Consider the following 23447-nt stretch of genomic DNA (forward strand, 5'->3'; position numbering starts at 1 on the left):
AGAAGAATTTAACCCATTGGTATTTGAGGATGATAAATGGCAGGAACTTGTCACAACTTGTTTATATGAAGAGAGGGGGAAAAAAAACTATTCCTCAGATGTAAGAAACAGCAGAACAGAATAATACTCCTTATTTGATTATCTCTTCCTACCACTTACTCTTTCAAATGGAAGGATGCCAAATACAAATTCAAATTTTTTAATGAAAAAAACATAATACTTAATACAAAATGAATCATATCTGCCGGTTACAGGAAAATTTCAGAATAATTCCTTGGTAATACGAAATCTGTATGAAATAGGTAAAACAGAAGTAATAATCTTCCTGAAATTTGAAGATAGTTATTAAGTTACCATTCAGCCTCTTCTTTTTTCAACTAAATAGCACTAGCTTCTTTAGTTTTCAGACACGTCATATTTTTTTATCCCTTTAATCACTGTGGTGGGTCTTTTCTGAACCAACCAATTTCTCTACATCCTTCTCAGGTAATTTTCATGACTTTACAATGGCTTGTGTTTAATGGCAGAGTGAGCCAAAAGAATCAAAGATTTATTTGGCTCCTATTGGCTTGTATTACAACAGTGACAGAATGTTCTGGCTTACAGACAAGGAGGAAACAATAAATTTAGCATGTCTGACCTTCAGGAAAGTTTTTGATGCTATTACGAATACCATTTTATTTAGCAAGCCACAAAGCTAATCATCTTCATTACATAATGGACCGGAGCTCATGGGGCCTCACCCTTTCACTTCTAATCTTTGTAATCCTGAGCCAAATAGAGTGGCCTCTCTTACCTATTTCTAAATCTTTGAGGACAGTCTGACTGATGTCCTTTTTGGTGCTCTCATAAAGTATAACCTCTTAGATCCTGGGTTTTTTGTGCTTATCACATGGATGAACCAGAACACGCTTCTGAATCTTCCTGCTACCTTATAAAGAATAACATCTTGACAAGTTTCACATAAAGTTTATCCAGAGGAATGCAGGAGAGCAAAGCAGAGTATAAAACAAATGGGAAAATTTCAAAACCACAAAGATAAGTTCTTAGTATCCCTCAACTTAGTATCCTGAAATCAACTCAATGAGTTGACATCTTAATTTGCTTATCATAAATGTTAGTCATTACCTTGATCTGTACCCAAAATAGTCCCTCTGGTATTTTCCACATTCCTAAGAAGCAACATAGATGAGGTATTCATAGGGAGTTTAGTACACCGAGGTTACTGTTGATTTTGGATTTGTGAATGTTAGGCAAGATAGTCAATCTTCTAGACTTCATTTTTTCATTCAAATGACATATACTGAGTACCCAGTGTACCACATAGCCTCCTAAGATCTCAACTTTGCAAATAAAGAAGTTGACTTTGATGATTCCAAAGTGCTCCTACTGAGGCCAAAGAAATTATGCTTGGTTACACTTTGGCAATCTCATTTTCTTCTAGGTATTTCTTTCTCTGTTCCTATTCTAAGGTGCTTCACTTTGCAATAATCACAAATTCTCAACTGAACCTGGTACTTCTAAATGCTTAGCTAATTAAGTGGTCCTCTTCAATTTAAAAAGAGATTATATGTCCTATTGTATACGCCATTCCAACTTGCATATGTAATATTTTGAGAAAAGTAGAAAAGTTTGTATTCTCACACCCTCAGTATCTATTGATGAAAGGTCTTGCCTGAAAGCTTCCTGAGGGCAACAGTTAGGTCTCACACAGCTCCCTCAGCAGTTATCAGTGCCCATTGTACCTTGGCCTGACTCATTAATTAGTAGATGGACAGGATTTGAACTTGGGCTTCTGGGCCCAGAGCTCATGCCTGGACCACTGCCTGCAGGGGGGCCTGGGCCAGGTTTTCACCAGCTGGTGCGGTCAACAAATGTATCACTTATAGTTATAGTGATAGGCAGAAATAGGATTCCTGACTCAAAGGCCCCAACTGAAAACTCAAACCCAAACATGTCCATGTACGTGTTTTGGGGGACAGACAGAGTACAGGAACAGGAAGGTATGGAGACAAGGGGGGCAAGAAATATAGTATAGATCCACATTATTTGCAAATTCTGTATTTTTCAGTTGGCCTACTTGCTAAAATGTATTTGTAATGCCAAAATCGATACACCACTTGTGTACTCATTCCTGGACAGATGCAAAGGAGTGACAAGTTTGAGCCACCTGACATACACATTCCCAGCTGAAGGCAACCTCAGCCTTTTTATCTCAGGTCTCACAGGTGAAGTGGTTGAGTATCTTTCAACAATGAGATTTGGTCTGGAGGCTAATTTGTGAAAGTACAATTAGAGGGAAGAGACAATGACTGCAATTATAAACCTCATTGTTATCTTTCACATCGAGCAATTGTTCAAAGACACAAAAAGTATTTTATGCTTTGTGTGCTAGAAAAACATGCAAATGTTATTAAATTTAGAATTTTTGCATATGTAGAATACAGACATATATTAACCACTTACATTTCAGAAAAATAAAGAGCAGATACAGATTCTATGGCTTATGAGAATATAATGAAGAATAGATATAGAAACCAGTGATTGAATACTATTACTTCATAAGCCAACCAGAACTCTCACTCTCTCTAATATGTATGTATATATTTAATCAGTGGTATCATCATCACTAATATATGCTAGTATCATAGTAGATAATTTCAGCTGTTATTTTCAACAAAGGTGCAATACAATTTAATTTATTCTAGCCAAGGAAATAAATGATACTTATTAGAGGTGTGAACTTGAATATAGGACTTCACCACTTTGAGCCTCCATAAAGGGAGAATGTATGTCTATGTGACGCTTTCAACAGAATGCTTAGCACAAATTTAGGGCTCAACAAATTTTAGTTATATTTACTTGGAACGTGGCCTAATAGTTGTGTGTGTGTGTGTGTGTGTGTGTGTGTGTGTGTGTGTGTGTTTATGTAATAGTTCATATATTCAAACATGCATCACCTAATCCTGACTTATCAATCACAGGTTTATTTTGAAGACTTTCCTACCCATAAAATGGGTAGACTCACTTCATTAATTCAATACGTATCTCTGTGTAAAGATCATATTAAAAACTAAGGAAAGTTCTTGAACATCCAAAACATAGAATAATTGATCCACATTATTTGAAAATTCTGTATTTTTCAGTTAGCCTACTTGCTAAAATGTATTTGTAACCCGAAAGTCAATACACCACTTGTGTACTCATTTCTGGACAGATGCAAAGGAGTGAGAAGTTTGAGCCACTGGACATGCACATTCCCAGCTGAAGGCAACCTGGGCTCTTTATCCCACATAATCATGGTGAGTAGGATATGAGAATATGGCTACTGAAGTGAAGGGCAGCGGGTGGTGATTCGAGAGGCACAGAACAAGAACTGGCTAAATATCACGGTTGGCTCTGAGGAGGCTGGAAGTCAGCGAGAACTAAGCTGTGATGTCTAAGCCTGGGAAACTTGATGGTTAGTGATACAGTTAAACCATTTTATCATAAAGTCTTTGCAAAAACAGTTACTCACCTATTATAGTCAATATGTGCATCAACAGGGAACAAGGTAAAAATGAGAATTGCAGTCATTAACATAATAAAACTAGTCTTACTTCTCTTTTTTGAAATGTGTGCCTCCTCTAATCTGACAGTATTATCTATTCAATTTATCTATTCAATATTAATTCAATTAATGAAACCAATTAATTCAATTAATCTATTCAATTAATTCAAGTAAGTACTTACTCTGTGTAAGCATTCGATGTTGGAGCTGTAAGATGAAATGAGATACAGCTGTTGCGGACTTGGAACCCACAGTCTAGTGCAAAAGACAATTACAGCACAATCTCATATGCTCATGGGAGCAGCTGAAAAGTAGGTGATTTTTTCCCCCAGTTACAGCAGGTCATAGAGTGGGAGTATGTCCTGATAGTAGAAACTGATGAATGGATCCTTAGGCCTGAGACTCAATTCATAATTTAATATGGTAGTAGAAGTTCTGGAACGTCAACCAAGGGATTCCCAAATTCTAAAGTGCATTCAGATCCTCCGGGGGTGGGGGAGGGGGGGGGGTGGAGGTAGGGTGGGGAATGCTGTTAAAATGCAGTTTCTGATGCCACAGCCCAGGGGCAGGGCTGGAGACCAGCTCCTGGGTTTCATGCAACAAGCTCCTGGGTGTTGTACCTGATGCTTATCTGCACACTACACCTGGGGTTACAAGGCCTCAGCGTACCAAAATTTGACCTGATGTTCTCGAAAAACCATTGGTTCTTGAGCCCAACCCCTGGATATTCAGACTCAACAGTCCCAGAGGGGGCCAACAGTGCCCAGTGATTCCAGTACAGATGGTGTTCAGGCAACACTTTTATATAGCACTGATTTAGGAGCGGGTAAATTGTTTTCATTAGCAGTTTCCTTCTAAGATTAGCACCTTTTCTAATTCCTGCCACCTGGACTGTATTTTTTTAAACACACCTCGTAATATTAGGAAGACTCAAAATAAGGCTGAAAAATGACACAGTGTGCTCAAAATTAAAATGGAATTCAGAAGACAGCCAAATGTATTTATTTGAAAACAAATATTCAGTCAGCATGTATTATGAATCAATGTCTTAGGTATTGTACTAGGTGCTAGGGTTACAAAAATTGGGGAAAAAAGTGATGCCTGCTCTTGAAGTCCATTTCCGCTGAATAAATATGTAATAAATTCTGTGTAGGACATTGTTCTGGGCACAGGGGCATCTCACAGGCTACTAGGAATAGTCTCATTTGTTCAGAAACGATTATGTAAACAAGTGAAATTATCTCTGGGTCTCCTATGATTGGTTCCAAACTTGTATTCTGAAATTTTTATTTTTTTCAACTTTTTAAAAGTTTTATTTATTTATTTTGAGAGAGATAAAGAGAGCATGAACAGAGGAGGGGCACGGAAAGGGAAAAGGAGAATCCCAAGCAGGCTCCATGGTGACACCCACAAACCACGAGATCATGACCTGAGCCAAAATCAAGAGTGGAATGCTTAACTGACTGAGCCACCCAGGCACGCCCTGAAACTTTTAAATATGTGTGTCATACAGAACGTATTTTGCCCATTTTAACTATAATCACCTAGTTCACAAAGTGACAAAGCATTCAAGAAATCTTAATTTTATTTAAAAGACCTGAATTTATAAATTCCAAATGGTTGTTATAATGAATTGCTTATCAAAAATAACAAGTTGGTGACTCAAGCTTTATACTGTGTTGCAAGTCTTGTTTTTAACTATGTGGTCTGTTTTACTCTCGATATTCAAATTTCTACAATAGCTCTGATACTTTCTTATCTTCTATATTAATAGAAGAATCAAGAGTTTATTAGCAGAAGAATGTGAAATCCACAAAGGCATTCTACCCTTCCCCTGCCTGATTTTATTTCTAAATCATCTCTTTTAAATTAAAGCAAAAGACACAATATTTAAGATTGCTTTATCTTTAGTAATGCTGCAATGCCCAAACAATAAGTTTTTGTCAGATGCCCATGTCAAGTAATGGAAACGAAGCAAATTATTCCAATAAAAATCATTTTAGTTGCAAATAAAGAACCTGGTTTCTCCTAGGCAAAGTCTATGATCTGTAACACTGCTAGCTCAAGAAAGATGAAGACTGTTCTGTTTTCATTTATGTGTCAAACATGATCGGTTAACCTTAAAAATACCAAATAAATGCCACAGGAAAGAGCACAATTTAAAATTCTTGGAGAAAAAATAATTTCAGGTATACTTCTGTAAGTAAAAGAGAAAAAGGGAATGCAGTAGGTTTGGGGTGATAAGTCACTAGTGACGCTGTACCGTTGAAAATGTGAAGGCACAGGAAGCGTAGGAGGCACGCTGCAGCCACATGGGGAGGAATAATTTACAAATGCTACTAGGGCAGCACATCACCCTTTGTTTTACCCTGATGTCTGCTCTGAAGGTCTGAAAATTCTCTCTGTTCCAGGAGTTCTGACCTCCAAAGAGTTTTCGAGATAGCACTAGAGAATAAAGTTTTCTCTTCAAAGCAAGGGTGGATATAGTGCAATTGCTGACTTTTATTCAAGCTGATAGATGAGCAGACTCGATGTTCCCTGGGGCATAGCACTTCTATGATAGGGTTGGAGGAGCATGATGCTTACTTGTCCTCATCCTTCCCTATAATTATGGCAGCCAATAATTATTTCCATTTTAGTGCCAATTACTTAGGTAATATAGGACCTGCATACCCACTTCCATTCTATCAAAAAGAATAAAGTTATATTTACATCAGTTACTTTTTAGTGGTCACAACAGGGAGGGGAGATAATCTTGTCCAAAAAGCAAACAAAATAGTGGCATTCTCAATGCATAAATAAAACCCTAATAAAATGAATGGAAAATCATGTTTTAGGGGCATCTGGGTGGCTCAGTTGGTTGAGCGTCCAACTTCGGCTCAGGTCATGATCTTGCGGTCTGTGAGTTCAAGCCCCGTGTCGGGCTCTGTGCTGGCAGCTCAGGGCCTGGAGCCTGCTTCAGATTCTGTGTCTCCCTCTCTCTCTGCCCCTCCCCTGCTCATGCTCTGTCTCTCACTGTCTCAAAAATAAATAAAAATATTAATTTTTTTTTTAAAAAAATCATGTTTTAAATGATGGCCATAGTTACCATATAGATCTGCCAAATGATCTACTGAATTTTCAAAATTCTATTCCCTATTCTAGTCAGAATAATTCTGTGTACTTCACTACACTCACCAACCACTGCCCCCCCAACAATTTGTAGTAGCAATCAATTAGTACCTCTGGTATTTTTACTATTGTGTTCAATGCATATTATGATGAATACTAGCTATTAAAATTCCCAAGCCTTATTAAACCTTGTGTCCTTTGTTTTTAATATAAAAAATATGCATCATTACTTTCCCATGTTTAAAAAAGACGAAAAACTTACATTTTAACACTGAAATATGTTGCAAAGTAAAATTTGAAATACAGTAATATAATTATACTGCTGCCTTTTGTATCTGATCATACATGATAACACATAATTGAATGACTCCTGTACCAGAAGAATCACAACTATGGAAAAAAGACAAAGAGCCTAATTTATTCTGACTAATCAGGATTGATGTTAATTAAAAAAGAGTGCAAGATAATGACTTCTCATTACTACCTGATAGATGGAAATAGATTGTTCTTCTTCTAGGTAAAATAGCAATTAAGCAACTTTTTAAAAAAGATTTATTTTCAGAAGACTTTCTTCAAAAAATTGGTGAAGTATTCATATAAAGGCTTTTTTTATGACATCAACCAAAAAAAAATGGATTTCACCAAAGGCTGTTTATTCTTTGGTATTTGTCACTTGTTGGACATGCATGACATAAGGACAGTATTTGAACAGGTGGTAATCAGAACAAAACTGAGTTGCATTATTTTGTAGAATGTTTCACATTCAAGAACATAATCTAGTGAAGTGATCTGGAGCTCAAATTCAAATCTCAGTTCCTTCATCAACCAGCTCTGTGACCTGCACCAAGTGTTTTCACCTCTTTAGGGCTTAATTTTCTCATCTGTAAAATTTTTAAATAACAGGTCCTGCTTCTTAGAGCTGTTGTGAGTATTAAGTAAAATCATCTATGTAGTAATCATTGCACACAGCATGGCACAGGAAAAAAGCTAAATAAATGTTAGCTATTGTATTAGTTTTTTATTGCTGTATAATAAGTCACCCCACTTAGTGGTTTTAAACAATACCAATTTGTTATCTCACAGGTTCCATGTGGCAGTAGTCTGGACACAGGTGAGCTGGGTCCTCTGCCCAGAGTCCCCCCAGAGAAAGGGAAGGTATTAGCTGGGGCTGCAATATGGGGCTCAGGATCTTCTTCCAAGCTTACCTGTTGTTGGCAGAATTCATTTACATACAGTTGGGAGACTGAGGCCCTCAGCGATTAGAGGCTGCCCTACTCCCTCCCACGTGACCCTTCCATGACTTTGTGGTTTGTTTCTTCAAAACCAACAGGAGTGTACCTCTCCCTGACTTCTCCCATCTCAACTGCTAAATCCTTTTAAAAAGAGCTCAACTCATTATGTCAAGTCCTCCCATGATAATCTTCTTTTGATTAACTTAAAGCCAGCCAATTAGGACCTTAATTACCCCTGCTAAATACTTTCCTCTTTGTCAGGTGCGGTAACTTAATCATGGAAGTGATATCCCATTATATTTACAGTTCTCACCCACATGCAAGGGAAGGTGATCCCTACCAGGGGCATGAATGTGAAGCCAATCTTAGAACTCTGCTTACCACAGCTATCTTGTTGTTGTTGTTGTTGTTGTTGTTGTTGTTGTTGTTGTTGTTGTTATATTAAATGCTAACTAGAGTGTCTCTCCTTTAAAATGAGTCTGAGGCATATGATTCAGTTATACCTGAATTTTTCAAACACCTCCATTGTAAATATCATTTGCATGTATACATTTGAGACAATGATATTTGAATTTTTTAGAATTCTACACATCATCTCAGTGATTTGTCCAAGCTAACTTTTCCAGACATTTACATTAAGATGAAAAAAATAATAGCAGCAGTGCAAAGGAAGATAACCACAAAATTATAAAATACCCTCATACAGGCTCAGAAACAATGCTTACAATATAAAAAGGATTTAAACTATAGAAACATCAAAAAAGCTGTAACTGAATAGTTATGGAAAAAATTAAAGAAAATAATGATTATTTACACTCCCAGATGATAAATTGCCAAAGGAAATTACTACCTACAAAATATATATGTATATACACACACAAAACTGCACAAATAATAATAACAACACTATTTGCAAAACCAAAAGAAAACAATTGAAAAAAGTTTGTAATGGATAGTTTTGATTTTGAAAGAAAGAAAAGACCTTTTCACTATTACCAGGATTACCATAATCAAAATTAGGCAAATTAGTAAATAAAATAGTTATTAATTTAGGAACTGAATTAAAGCATATTTGGGGAACTAAGTTTATAGTTTGTTTAACAAAATATAAACAATTACTAAAGTAATGTTTTGAAAAAATATAATCTTTAAAAATGTTATCAAATAATTTAACAATGGAACCTCTATATGTGTATGGCAATTCATGTCTTTTACGGAAAAAAGAAATAGGCCAAGATAAAAACAGTATTTCAGAAACTCCTGGCCGGGGGCGGGGGCGGGGGCGGGGGTGCGGTAAATCGCAGAATTAACTGTGAAAGAATCTATTGAGCTGGACGAGGAAAACAATCAAATTGCTAGAGTTAATTGAGTTAAGGTAAGAAATTTAGGGAGCTATATTCAGATCAAAGAGTTCTTGTAGAAAAATAGAGCAAACAAGAAGACAGTAGAGCTGCAAAATAATTTACATTTTTGCTTCCACAAAATCAAGAGAAATCAGACCAAGAAGTCCAAATAACAGTGAACTGCACATGCACCTCTCCCAGTGAACTTGGTAACACGGTCTTCATCTCATGGCAATGATTTATAATGAGGGAAATTTTCATACAAACAAACTAACCCTTAGTGATAGAATCTAATCAAAGCAGGCTCACCTGGGAGGAAAAATTTGAAGTCTTCAGGGGTTTTGTGAAGAAGATAAAGAATGAGATCATATAAATATGAGACCCAAATATGATTTATGTACAAAACAGCTCAATTAAGTTAATATACTTTTGAGATTCAATATATTTATAGTTTCTGCCATTGATTTAGTCATGGTCAATACTATTGAATCAAATAGGCTAATCACACACTGTTTCACTGGTTCTTTCCTTGGGCTTTGCTTCCTCAAGGAAATTTGTCCTGGGAAAGACAAGAGAATGTTCTATTCGTTGCCATTGTAAACAGGCTTGGGACAGTCTTAACTGCTGTTTCCAATATCTGTCAGGGAGAGGTAGGGGTAAAATAGAAAACACTAGAAAAAAATTAGATAAGAAAAAAGATCCTTCTAAAAATTAAATATCCTCATTATTTTGAAAAATATATACCAATGAAAATTACTAATGCATGTCTATTGCTGTGCAGAATACTGCCCACCCCCCGCAAAGATAACCGTACCCTGATGCCTGGAACCTGTGACCATGTTACCTTACATGGCAAATCGAACTTTGGAGATGCGATTAAGGTTAACGAACTTCAGATGCAGAGATTATTCTGCATTATCTGAGTGGTTATCAAGCTAGTCACATGAGTCCTTGAAAACAGTATTGTTTTTTGATGTGGTCAGAGAAAGAGGTGTAATGAAGAAGAGTCAGAGGGATATGACATTGTTGGCTTTGAACCCGAAAGAAGGGAGCCACCAGCCAAAGAGTGTGTATGGCTTATAGAAGATGGAAAAGGCAAGGGAACAAATTTTCTCCTAGAACCTCCAGCACTTCTGACTTGATTTTAGCCCAATAAGACCTGTGTGGGACTTTTTTTTTTTTTTTTTTTTTTTTTTGACAGAGAGAGAGAGGGCACAAGTAAGCAAGGGGCAAAGAGAGAATCCCACAAGGGGGGTGGAGAGAGAGAGAAAGAAGCCAGGATCACCTGGGCCTCATGTTTTTACCTGAAGTGGCGCTGGAGCTTACCCGAATTAAGAGACAAGCTCACCCAAAGCAGGGCTCGAACTCACCAACTGTGAGAACATGACCTGAGCCTAAGTCAGATACTTAATGACTGAGCCACCCAAGTAAGTGCCCAAGACCTGTGTGGGACTTCTAAACCACAAAACTGTAAGACAGTAAATCTGTGTTGTTTTAGGAACTAACTTTGTGGTAATTTGTTACAAGAACAATGAAAGACAACTATAATTACTAATGAAAATTTTGCAAATGTTACTCAGCTCAGGTGAAAAATAGTTCTCTCAGCAGAGAAGCAAAAGTTAAGTGTGAAAAAGAATCATGAAAGCAAGCCAATTATTGCTCCTACCTGTCCTCCTGCCCAACCAATGCCTATTACAACACCTCCATTAGGTTAATTGCCTTCTCAGAACACCAGAAACTTATAGAGAGATAAGGTGTTACAGAAGGGAATGCCTGGGCCAAGGAATTCAGTAAGTCTAGGCTTGAATTCGTACTCCACACATAGAAGATTTGTGAAAAGAAGAAACTATTTATAGAGCCTGAGTCTCAGTTTCTTTATCTCTATGATAAAGATAATTATGTCCAAAAGGTTGTCAAAATAATCAAATGAGTGAATGAATAATAGCCAATACATAGTATATCCTAAGTGAATTTTAGCTATTTACTATCATTGTCACTTTTTCTGGTGTCTTATATAAACCCTAGAAGTTGGATGCCTAGTCTAAAGCTCACATCAAGAAGTCATAGGATGGGAACAAATGTAAAGGCACCTAGTCTCTAATTACTATTTTTTTCACTACTGTCAGCAGCCTCCATTGGTCAAAAGATGACTTAGTATATAAGAGTTCTCTAAATCACCATTTTAAATGTAAGGTACATATAACATTTGGACAAATTTTCATGCTCTTATCAAGGAAAGATTTTAATAGCATTCATAAAATCTGGGTTTCCAGAAATCTATGGACAATGATGTCTAAACTACTCTATTACTATTGTCAAAGTCATAAATCACCATTATTTATGGATCATCATGAATTCCATCTGAATGTAACCCTTAAATTGTGTATCTTACCTGAAATGTCACAAGATTGGGTTCTCTACAAGCACATCATAAATGGGGATTCTTGTGAAAGTGATTTATTGGAGATGTGCTCTCAGGAGGAGGCGAGGGAGGCAAGCACAAAATGGCAGGGGAAGAAGGCTAAACATAGATTTAGTCTGTCCTGGAAATAAGTTTCAGCCTTATTCCACAGGGAGCTATGGAGCATGAATTATACCACAGACTTGAGCTCACCTTGGAGCACAGGGGCCATTTGTGTACCCCTGTGTAGGGGTACATGTGACTGTTAAAAGTCAACAGATGCAGGAGCTAGAGGTGAGTGTACTAGGATGAGGGAATGGGAGCAGTCACAACAGCATCCACTATAAAAGATCATCCCAAGGGCACCTGGGTGGCTCAGTCGGTTAAGCATCCGACTTTAGCTCAGGTCATGATCTCATGGTTTGTGAGTTCGAGCCCCACATTGCATTGAAAGCAAAGCCCACTTCAGATCCTATGTCCCCCTCTCTCCCTCCTGTGGGGGAAGCGAGGGGAAGGGGGGGGAGAGGGAGACACAGAATCCAAAGCAGGCTCCAGGCTCTGAGCTGTCAGTACAGAGCCCAACATGGGGCTCGAACTCAGGAACCGTGAGATCAAGACCTGAGCAGAAGTCAGATGCTTAACTGACTGAGCCACCCAAGCGCCCCAAATAAAAACATTTAATAAATAAACATTTAATAAATAAATAAAATTTAAAAAAAAAAGAAACTTAAGACAGTCTCCTCAACCTTTATACTTAGAGGAATAAGATGAACTTGTCTTTCTCTAGGGACATAAATAATATTGTACCAAATATTCTTTTGCTTTCTGTTGGCTCAAAGAGTGAAATTTTCTACATGAATTTTCATAAATGTTATTTAACCTCATTTACAGAGAATTACAGAAATGTAATTGAAATTGGTGATCCTCACTTTATTTTTAAACTTCTTGTTTTTTTAAATAGAAGAGCACTGATAAACGTAGACATAGAAATAAATCAATTATAAAATAAATAATAATTGGCTCATTATCACTGATCTTTGAAAGTAATTGCATTTTTGTTTATGAATTCATAAGTCACTATTATTGATTTGATGATATACAGATTAATGCAAATCTCAACATGCTGGATAATCTGTTTCCAGATAGGAACATGTGGCAAATAAGCACTACATTTTCTACTACACAACTAGATTCTAAAATTAACCTGTGAAGCAACAGAGGGAGTTGTTTAATAACATCCAGAGTGCAAGACCTGTCCTGGGAGTCTCCCTAATGAATCATCTCATCCCATATTCTTTGTCAAAACCTTAAATGAATTAAGTGTTTGGCTCACTCATAAGTGGGATGCACCAAAAGTAATTGAATGTGGTAATCGAAAATTTGTTAAACCTGTCACTGCACATCATTATCACCTTCAAATCCAACACAGCACAATTAGCTTACAATAGTTATAGTTGAATCAAGTCCACATTAAGGTTGAGTGAGTAATGCACACTCTTCAGTAAATTAAATTAGACTCCAAGTAGATGAACAGAATAAAGGCTGAACGTGTGAGTGGTATAAATAAGGTAAAATACAGGATTTATGGAGTGCTAAACCTGTTTCCTAAAGCAATGTGGGCTAAATAGCCTTCATTACTGCCTTTTAACTAGCCGACATGCCATACATCAGTCCAGAGCCTAAAAATAAAAATCTACTTAACTCTGGCGCCTAGCTTGTGATTGATATGTAAAAGAAAACAATGAAATATGTAATCATTAATATAAAATAAACATCATATTCTTCCCATTGCCACATAAGAGTACTGAAAATTACAAAAGAAGAAAATTAACAAACCCTATACTACCTTAAATTATAGAGAAGGCTTTGGCGGAAGAATACTCCCATTATGCTCTCTCAGCTGATAGGTATTTTTAGTTAAAAATTATGGTTATACTCAAGGCAAAAAATTTACTACAGGATTTATACAATGGTGGAAATTATTTGAAATAATCGGTAAGGATATATTCACTTGCAAGGCAATTAAAAATTATATTAGTCTATATTGGTACGTATACATACACACAAAGGTTTTAGGTGAAGATATGTGCTGGGGGGGATGATTTATAATTTCCATAAATCTGATTAAATGCAACATAATAGGTATTTGTGTTTGGGATGCTCATAAATAAATACAAGACAATTGTGTAAATGTCACCTATAGCTCAGTTACAATACTCTATGAGGTCTGAAAATTTAGTATCTTTGATCCAGAAGTTCTCTCAATTTCAGATTATAGACATGGAATGTACAAACTTAGACTGTTTGGGACTAGAAATTTAAGTAATTTGAAGCTAAAAGTAAACCTTGTAAGTAGACTAGAATGTCCGTATTTCCTACCAAGGTTATCTTCTCAGGATAATGGTAACTGAAAAATCAAATTAGTAATGATAGTGTCTTCTGGTCAATATGTCATGACAGCAAAAGATACTTACAGTCTTAGTAAATATGTTATTTCATTCAGGCTAAGTTAAAAATTAATGGGTCTCTTTGAGTTTCTTAAAACTGGCCTGTGGATCTCTTTTAGATAGTATATTTGGAAAAGTAATAAATATTGACAGGTTTTTATTTCCTCTAGCAGCCTCCACCACCACTTGTTGGATTTCGTATATCTCTGTTATTTTAGCACATTCTCCTCACATGTCACACATCATAGGACCATTGCCTTCTGCATTGGTCATTTCCCGTTTTCTAACCGCCAGCCTCCTTAATCTCAATAGTCATGGCTGCAAATCTCAGTATAGAACTGCCTGCTTCTGGGACACCTCCCCAGAGATAGTTAAACTCACCCTTCTGGATTCCTGTTGCTTGCAATAATAACATGACTCTTGGTGAGCCACTGATATTTTTCTGATAGGTACTTTAGGCATGTTTTGGGGTCTTTGAGTTAGAATTGAACTGATAAATCCATGGCCTATTGACATTCAAAGAACTGTATGATCTCTCATTTTTGTCTTTACCTAATGGTAAAACTGTTTCTTTTTATTTATTTGGAAAGCTGATTTGAAACTATCATATGTACATATAATAGTGCCTCGTATTTTTTATTTTAAGCATTTCCCCTGGCAATTTGAAGGATAAGCATATGTTTGAGGGAATACCATTACTTTGGGGTTATGAGCCGGCATGTATTTTTCTTTCCTAATCTGATCACTAGTTGTCCAGGGCCTACTGGTATTTAAGACATCTGTTTCCCTGGGGGTTGCTGTCCTTCACTGGCATCTTCACTGATACATATGTTAGGAGTATAGGGGGACCTTAAGTCCAAAGTGGACGTAAGTAGTTGTTGGATCTTTTTCTCCTGTATAAAAATAAAACCAGTGCCTAATATAAAAGCTATTAGAAGTTTCCCCATACCACTTTCTTTTTTTGAAAATCAAAGATTGTGTATTTGAGTAAACTACATAACCTTAGCTGTACTACTGACTCTGAGTGAACTAAATATTACTTGGTAAGGGCCCTGGCCTTAAAATCTTTCAGAAAAGATTTTAAACATCTAAGTAATTGACAGCATCATCATTTAAACATCCCCTGTGTCTACAGCACTGTGCAACATTCTCTGGGTAGAGGTGCAAAATAAACAGAAGATGGATCCTACATTGGGGAATTTACAGCTTAATCAAGAAGTACATGTATGAAATAAAAGCCAATAGATGAAAACCATTTATAGATTAGTTCTTTGTGGTATGGCTTAAAGTCAGGCAAAGTCTTTAATGATTACAGAATACAAATATATACATTCGTAAAAGCACACATGCCTTCATCACATAAAACAAAAACACTCAGGCCGTCACACAGACCAGGATAAACCGTAAGAAAGGAGAGGTGCTATAACAGTAAATTTAAGCCAGTCAGTTTTCTTCAGTCCTAACACTGGAAAAATACCTATATTATGAATGAGGCTGCATGTGCTCAAAATATAGCCTCAGCTCTCAAGACTTACACAAAACTGGCACTTTGATACCATAGCAAGCCAGGGAATGACTCCAGTGGTTTCAAGAAACAAAAATCTAAGATGGTTTTGATCACCTCTAGGTCTTTTCCAATTATTTCTTATAAACATTTTTTAAAATACAGTAACATTTTTAAAAAGTTTTAAAGTGAACACCTGCCTCCTAACCACTGTGTTAAAGATTCCACAATTAACACTTTTCTAAATGTGCTTTATCATGTATCTATTTATCCATCCATCCCTCTATGCATCCATAAATCTACCTATATTTTGAAATGTATTTAGAAAAACATGGATGTATCGATTCGAATGCATTTCAAAATAAGTTGTAGGTATCTGTATACTTCTCACCTAAACATTGCAGCATATATATCATTATTTTTTAAGCACTTTTAGGTTAGGGGTGCCTGGGTGGCTCAGTTGGTTAAGTGTTTGACTTGGCTCAGGTCACGATATCACGATTCGTGAGTTCAAGCCTTGACTTGGGCTCTCTGCTGTCAGTGCACAGCCTGCTTTGGATCCTCTGTCTCCCTCTCTCTTTGTCTCTCCCCTGCTATTCTCTCTCTCTCTCTCTCTCTCTCTCTCTCCCTCCCTCCCTCCCTCTCTCTCTTCAAAAATAAATAAACATTTTTAAAAAATTAGGTTAAATGTACTGCTATGAAATGCACAAATCTTAACGATACAATTCAATAAGTTTTGGCAAATGCATAATGTATATAACCTAAACTCTCATTTTTAAAGATCTACCCTTAGGGGGCGCCTGGGTGGCGCAGGCGGTTAAGCGTCCGACTTCAGCCAGGTCACGATCTCGCGGTCCGTGAGTTCGAGCCCCGCGTCAGGCTCTGGGCTGATGGCTCGGAGCCTGGAGCCTGTTTCCGATTCTGTGTCTCCCTCTCTCTCTGCCCCTCCCCCGTTCATGCTCTGTCTCTCTCTGTCCCAAAAATAAATAAACATTGAAAAAAAAAAAAAATAAAGATCTACCCTTAGTACTTTGATATATCAAGGGGTAGATATGTTCCAGAATGTTCCTGCAAGCCCCTTCCCAATTAATGTCTACTCCTCTCAGAGACTGCCACTGTTTTATTTTCTTCCCATCAAACATTAGTTTACTTGGTTCAGAATCTTATAAAGATAAAATTGTATAATATGAAAATGTTGTTTAATGCTTCTTTCACTCAGTATATTTTTTGAGATTCATCAATGTTGCACAGAAGTACTGTTTTATGTCTTTTTATCACTAAGTAGTACTCCATCGTGACTACACCGTAGTCTGTTTATCCATGTGCCTATTGATGGGTATTTGTTTTCAGCTTTGGGCTATTATGGGTGCAGTTTCTCAGACTACACAAGGCTTTCAGTGGGTATATTTTTTATTTCTCTTTGAGTAGAACTGATGAATCCTAGAATAGGTATATGTTCATTTTCTACAAATCCTTGAGGCTTTTTTCCAAAGTGCTAGTAATATTTTATATCCCCACCAACAGTGAATTGGAGTTCCAGGTGCCCTACATCCTTACCAACATTTGGTATCATCCATACTTTTTTTTTTTTTTTTGGTCATTCAAGTATACATATAATTGTATCTCTTTGGGGCTTTAATTTGCACTGACAATGATTGTACTAGTGTAGGTCGAAATAGCAAATAGAAGCCGCACTGTGGGTTAAACAACCAAAGTACAATATGAAGAATTATCAGCCCATGATAAAAGAATAACTATAACAGATATAAAAATGTTGTGTGGTACTCTAGGACTGAAAGAGAATGTCCAAGGAAGGACAAAGTCAGAAAGAAACTCCCTCCTCAAGGCTGAGGTTCATACCTTGTTGAAGAAAGTATAGTTTAGCCCACCAGATAGTAAAACATTCCCTGGTTTGTCCAGGCTAAATCTGTCCTGTAAAATTGGCCAGCACAAAGCAGTGTCCCACAGTGCAGGTGGGAGCAGGCTATCTGTTTCCAGGCCAGGGGCCTGCAGATGGGGTGGCGATCCCCCAGCCCAGGACATGTTGGGCCTGTAGAGAGAGCAGCAGCAGGGTGGGAATCCTCTGCGTCTCAGGGGACCACACAGGTGTCTGCAGTGGGAATCAGAATGCTTAGGCCAGCAGGAGGTTTTTGGGGTACTGGTTTCCCTATTGAGGATTTTGGGGAGGTAATCATCAATCCTGGCCGAGACTGCAAGGCTTCCTTGGATCCAGGGCTCTGGGCCTGCACTGTAGCAGAGGTACACTGGATGTCCTTCCAGCCACATCGGCCACCCACCCTGCAGCACCAGGAAACTACAAGGGAGCCCTTCCTTCCTGTGATGCTCCTCCAGTGCCCTCTATTGAGAAAGGTTAACATTGTGCTCATTTTAAGGAAAAATGCTTAAAGGAACCCTATTATTATCACAGAGCATATACTGATGGGGAAATTTAGAGCTGAGTGGCAATAAATTGTTAACTGGCACAGTGACCATTGACAACTGTAAACTTTTTCATGTGATTTTGTATATCGTCCTTTGTTAAGTTGTCTGTTTAAACCTTTTTCCCCCTAAGAATCTCACTTTTAGCACACTGATCTTGCTTCAGCTTTATCCGGATGCATGAATAGCTACAACAGAGAGGCACACCCCACACTTTCTTCTGCATTCTGTTACATGGTTTTGATTTGTACAAAGAATTGCTTCAATAGACTCTGATATCTAATCTCTATCAGAAAACATTGCTTACTATAAAAAACATTGTTGGAGAAGGTTCTTAATATTATGGATGAAAAATAGCATAGAAAACTGTTAAAAAAAGCACAGCATGGGTAGGAGAACTGACTTTGAAACCAGATCACATATGTTGAAATACAGCTTCTCCACTGACTAGCTTTGTAGCTTTGGGTAATTTGCTTAGGATCACTGTGCCTCAGTTTCCTCACCTGTCAAATAGGGATAACAGGTTGTTGTAAGGAATACCTGAGTTAATATTTATAAAATTCTTCAAATTGTTTCTAGCGCATAGTAAGTCCCAAAAGTGTTTAAATATGTTTTTGTACATACTTCATATTTACATACTTATTTTTATTAATTATTATGCTGTTAATAATATATTGGTATACAATAATGTTAGTATAAAAGTACGTTTAATATACTCATATTAATACATTATATTTATATATAAAAATTTAAATGTAGGTTAGCTAGTGACAGCACTAGCTAATACTTTACTGGGCACTTTCCATGCACCAGGCACTGTGCTAAAAGCTTTGCAGGTATTATCTCACTGAATAATCGAAAAACAAATCCTTTCAATGCCGATATGATGAGGAAGTGACGTCTTAGGTAAGTTCAGTGGGTTTTCCATCAAAATAGTGGATTCAGTTTTAGTGTAAAGTCCACTCCACACCCCACTTCTCCTTCGCCCCAGCCAACTCCAACAAGCAAACACCAATCCTCCACAAAGTATAACCACATAAAATAAAGGAAAATTACCATAAGAAACAAACAGATAAGTCAAAGTTACACAGGTGAATGGAACTGACTCTGAAAAGAACATAGGGTTTTGAAGCTTACATACCCTTGTAGGACTGGATGTTAATGCCTCTGTTAAGTCAGTAGATGAAGCCTCAGACTGGTACACAGTGGAGTATCGTGTGTAAGCTCTGCATGAACCACAGTGGGCTAACCATCCATGAAATAGGAATGAGGCGACTCACTCATTGGCTACAGAAAATGGCAAAGAAACTAAGCTGTTCATCAGGAGCCATGGTCTGAAGAAAGAGTTTTGTATAAGTAATCAAGCCCCAAGCCCCACACCATCAACTAATACTGGATCTGAAGTTATACTACTCAGATGGAGATCCCATGATATAAAACTGGCAACATGCACATTTCCCAGCAGCGGAAAGCAAAACTCCGTAGGAGTGTCCCCACAACCCAGAACAGGTTAAACAACCATGGGAGAGCATGTGCTACATCCATATTCACAAGAAAAGTTACAAACTGCACAAGAAAACAAATCACTGTGACAATCAACAGAAACAACCACCTGGAGAACCCAAACTTTTAAAAAATGCAATAATGGAATAAAATTAAAGAGACATGTAAGTATGTTAAGTAAGTACATTCTCTTAATCTTGACCTGTACATAATGTTCTACAGTCACAGAAATTTGCCCAAGAATATAATCTTACACTCTTTACAACCCAATCGACATGAAAACTTTTACTTATGTAAACTCAAAATTTTAAGAATTTGTATTTCATTTCTTTTTCTAGGAAGGCTAAATTACAGATTGGACAAGACTCTCAGAGAATCAGGTACTAGATATCTTGTTCCTTATATGATCACTTTTACAGAAATGAAACTTTGGTTTTTTTTTATCTACTATGTATCAAGAGACTAAGAAAATAATCTTAAAAAATAGATTTCTGCATTTAGCCCAGGGTTCAGTTAATACATTTGAGATTTGCCTGTCTATGAGATTATTCATTGTGTTGTCACACATGCATGTGCAGGTGTATGTGTGTTAAAATTTCTTCCAGATTTAAATAACTTGTGTTTTTTCAAAGCAAAATTTCTTATTTGTTTTCTTTTCTTTTTTTTTTTTCTTTTGGGAATCTTGTAACTGAACATTTTTTCCTTTTGAGTTAGTTCCTTGAAAACTCAAGGCCAAATTGGGATGGATGTCCTTTTAGTAACGTTGTAGGCTTTATGGCATGGTTTCATGTACCACCAGTTTCATAGTATTTTCTTATTCTTATTTTTCTTTCATTCCCAATTTCTTAATTTTATATGCCTATTGTACAATATTCCTATAGCTTATATAAAATTCCTTTAGGAAAAAAAAATCAAGGTGTGTGTGTGTGTGTGTGTGTGTGTGTGTGTGTAGTATTAAACTTCACCTAATGATGTTTTCCTTGATTACATTTTTCTTAAAATATATATTATAGCTATCTAAAATAGCGCTTCTTTGACCAGTGAATGAACACTTCCATTTTACCACATCTGAAGTTAAATTTCAAAGGTCATAAGATTTACTGATCTCAAAGATCACCTCAACCATCCTTTATCTTTAGAGAGTATTATACCTGAATTATTACAGTTCTAGGGCCGTTTATTTTATTAAAGTTTATGTTTTGATATATGAAGAATACTGTGTACCTACTCTTACAAATAGACACTCACCCAGGGTTAGTAATGTCAAAGAAAAACTGCACCTGATGAAGTTAAATTGGTAAGGAAGACTTATTCAAGTCTATTTGCAAGAGAGGTCAAGACTACTGCAATAAGGGAAAGAGACTGAACTCAACTCCTCTAAAAGAGAAGGCAGGAAGGTTTTTAAGGGAGTGAGCTAGTGGAAAAGTACCAGAGAATGTTAGGAGAGAAGTTGGTCAATATGATTAGACAGTCTGTGTTTGCTAATTGGCACTTCCTGAAGCTAGGCTCCTATCCTCCCACAGAGACTGGAAGATATGGCTGCTACCTTCCTAGTTGTGACATTTCAAAAGGATGGCTCCCAGGTACTTGAGAAAGACATTCCTGGGTTGCAAAGCTAGCAAGAGATTGGGAGGAGATTTTATCTCACAGGAACAGAGAAATAATTTATAATTATAATTTTTATAAAGTAAATGCTCTAAGAAAAGGAGCCTATAGTTGGGAAGAAATCTGTCTAAAGTTTAGTCAATGAAGAACATTAGGCCATCTTGGTTTAGTAGCCGGTCTATAAGTGGAGAAAGCTATATAGTTTCACTATATATTTAGATCCATAGGAGGTAGCTTGGTATTTTTATTTTATTTTATTTTATTTTATTTTTTATTTTTATTTTATGTTATTCTATAAAATCTGTTTTTATTTTTAAATTAAACTCTACACCCAATATGGGGCTCAAAATCATGATCTTGAGATCAGAGTCACATGCCCTACCAAAATAAGCCACACAGGCACCCCAGGCAGCTTGGTCTTTTTAAAGATATATTATGTAAATATATTCAAAACATTTATTTTAATGATAGTGCAGTAATTTTCCGCATGTGGCATTACTCTGCCTTTCTCTGTATCTGACCTGTCCTCTTCCCTCTTCCTCTCCTCCTGCCACTCCTGAGATTTCATGTGACCGTCCTCAATCATCACTGCTCACATTTAGTCTCAGGTAGCCACTGAGTTTTGGAGCTTCATTGTTAATTTTTTTTAACATTTATTTATTAATGACAGACAGAGAGAGACAGAGCATGAGCATGGGAGGGGCAGAGAGAGGCGGAGACACAGAAGCCCAAGCAGGCTCCAGGCTCTGAGCTGTCAGCACAGAGCTGGATGCGGGCTGGAAGCCACAAACCGAGAGATCATGACCCGAGCCACAGTCTGAAGCTTAACAGACTGAACCACCCCGGCGCCCCAGGGAGCTTCACTGTTAAAGCTACCTAACTCGACAATTCCATACCCAAGACACTCAGCGTATACTTTATGGGGTGTTGTAAGAAAAGAATGAGATGATGAAGAATGAGACAGTCCCTGTCTCAGTGATTCGATATCTTATGCATTTATTTCACCTTTTCTTGCTAGTCCTGCCACTCTGCTCTTTCTTCCTTGTTCCAGGCATCAGCTTCCTTGACTCTCAGCTTTATTTGTGGAGATGTACCATGCCTGCTGACAATAGCATGCCCATCTCTGGGCCCATGATCTCAACAGTACTAATTGCTTTACTCTCCACATCTGCCCTTTGTCTCGCCCCAACATCTGCATATCCCAGTTCTGGTTCTCTCCTATACTACTTAGCACTGAGGGAGGCAAGGCAGACCAGTCCCATCTATAATAGTAGAATCACCCATGGCATCTGTAGATTGTTGGAGTACAGCCAGATCCCTAGCACATCCTACACCTGAACACTCACAGAAATGAGAAACACTCACCGTCCTCCTTTATGTTCTGGATATTACGATTCTGACAAAGTGAAGAGAAGAAAAGTCACTGGAAGGACAGGAAAAAAGGATAATATGACAAGCTCAGAAAAGTATCACAAGAAAACAGAGAAATAGAATGAGATTATTTTATTTTTATTTATTTATTTTTTTTTTTAATTTTTTTTTTTCAACGTTTATTTATTTTTGGGACAGAGAGAGACAGAGCATGAACGGGGGAGGGGCAGAGAGAGAGGGAAACACAGAATCGGAAACAGGCTCCAGGCTCTGAGCCATCAGCCCAGAGCCTGACGCGGGGCTCGAACTCACGGACCACGAGATCGTGACCTGGCTGAAGTCGGACGCTTAACCGACTGCGCCACCCAGGCGCCCCTGAATGAGATTATTTTAAAAGGTAGACATCAAATTAAAAGTAGCAGAAGGCTTTGTCTTTTGTTTTGAAGAACTTGAGGATTGGAAAGTTGCAGCCTGAAACAAGAGCAGATAATACAGGACTAGGTGCCAGCTGCCCCAGGAAAGGTGGAGAACCGATGTGCCTATGAGAAAAGGCCATGAAGCTCTTCACAACGAGATGTCGATTCCTTTTCATTTTCTTCAGGCCCCTATTCCTACACACACCCTAATAGCAAAATAACTTAATCCTTGGTTTATTGATCAGAGTGAAGCCACTGAGGATATTTTTATCTTGTCTAAATTCCTTCTTACTGCCTTCTGTTCTTCTATCTATTCTCTTCAACTCAACTCCCATTTCAGATGAATATGTGGCCCATTTATCTTGGAATGTATTCCTGCAAACTTTCATCCTTCATTCTTTTTTTCTTCTCCTCAGTTTTTTTTTTGTCTCCATAATTAGCATCCTGCATGCACCCAGTATGTGTTCATCATAGTAAAAAATGTTTGTAAAGCTATTATAAATATTTGAAAGATGATTACTATTA

The sequence above is a fragment of the Leopardus geoffroyi genome, chromosome C2 (assembly GCF_018350155.1).
Source record: "Leopardus geoffroyi isolate Oge1 chromosome C2, O.geoffroyi_Oge1_pat1.0, whole genome shotgun sequence".
Lineage (NCBI taxonomy): Eukaryota > Metazoa > Chordata > Mammalia > Carnivora > Felidae > Leopardus > Leopardus geoffroyi.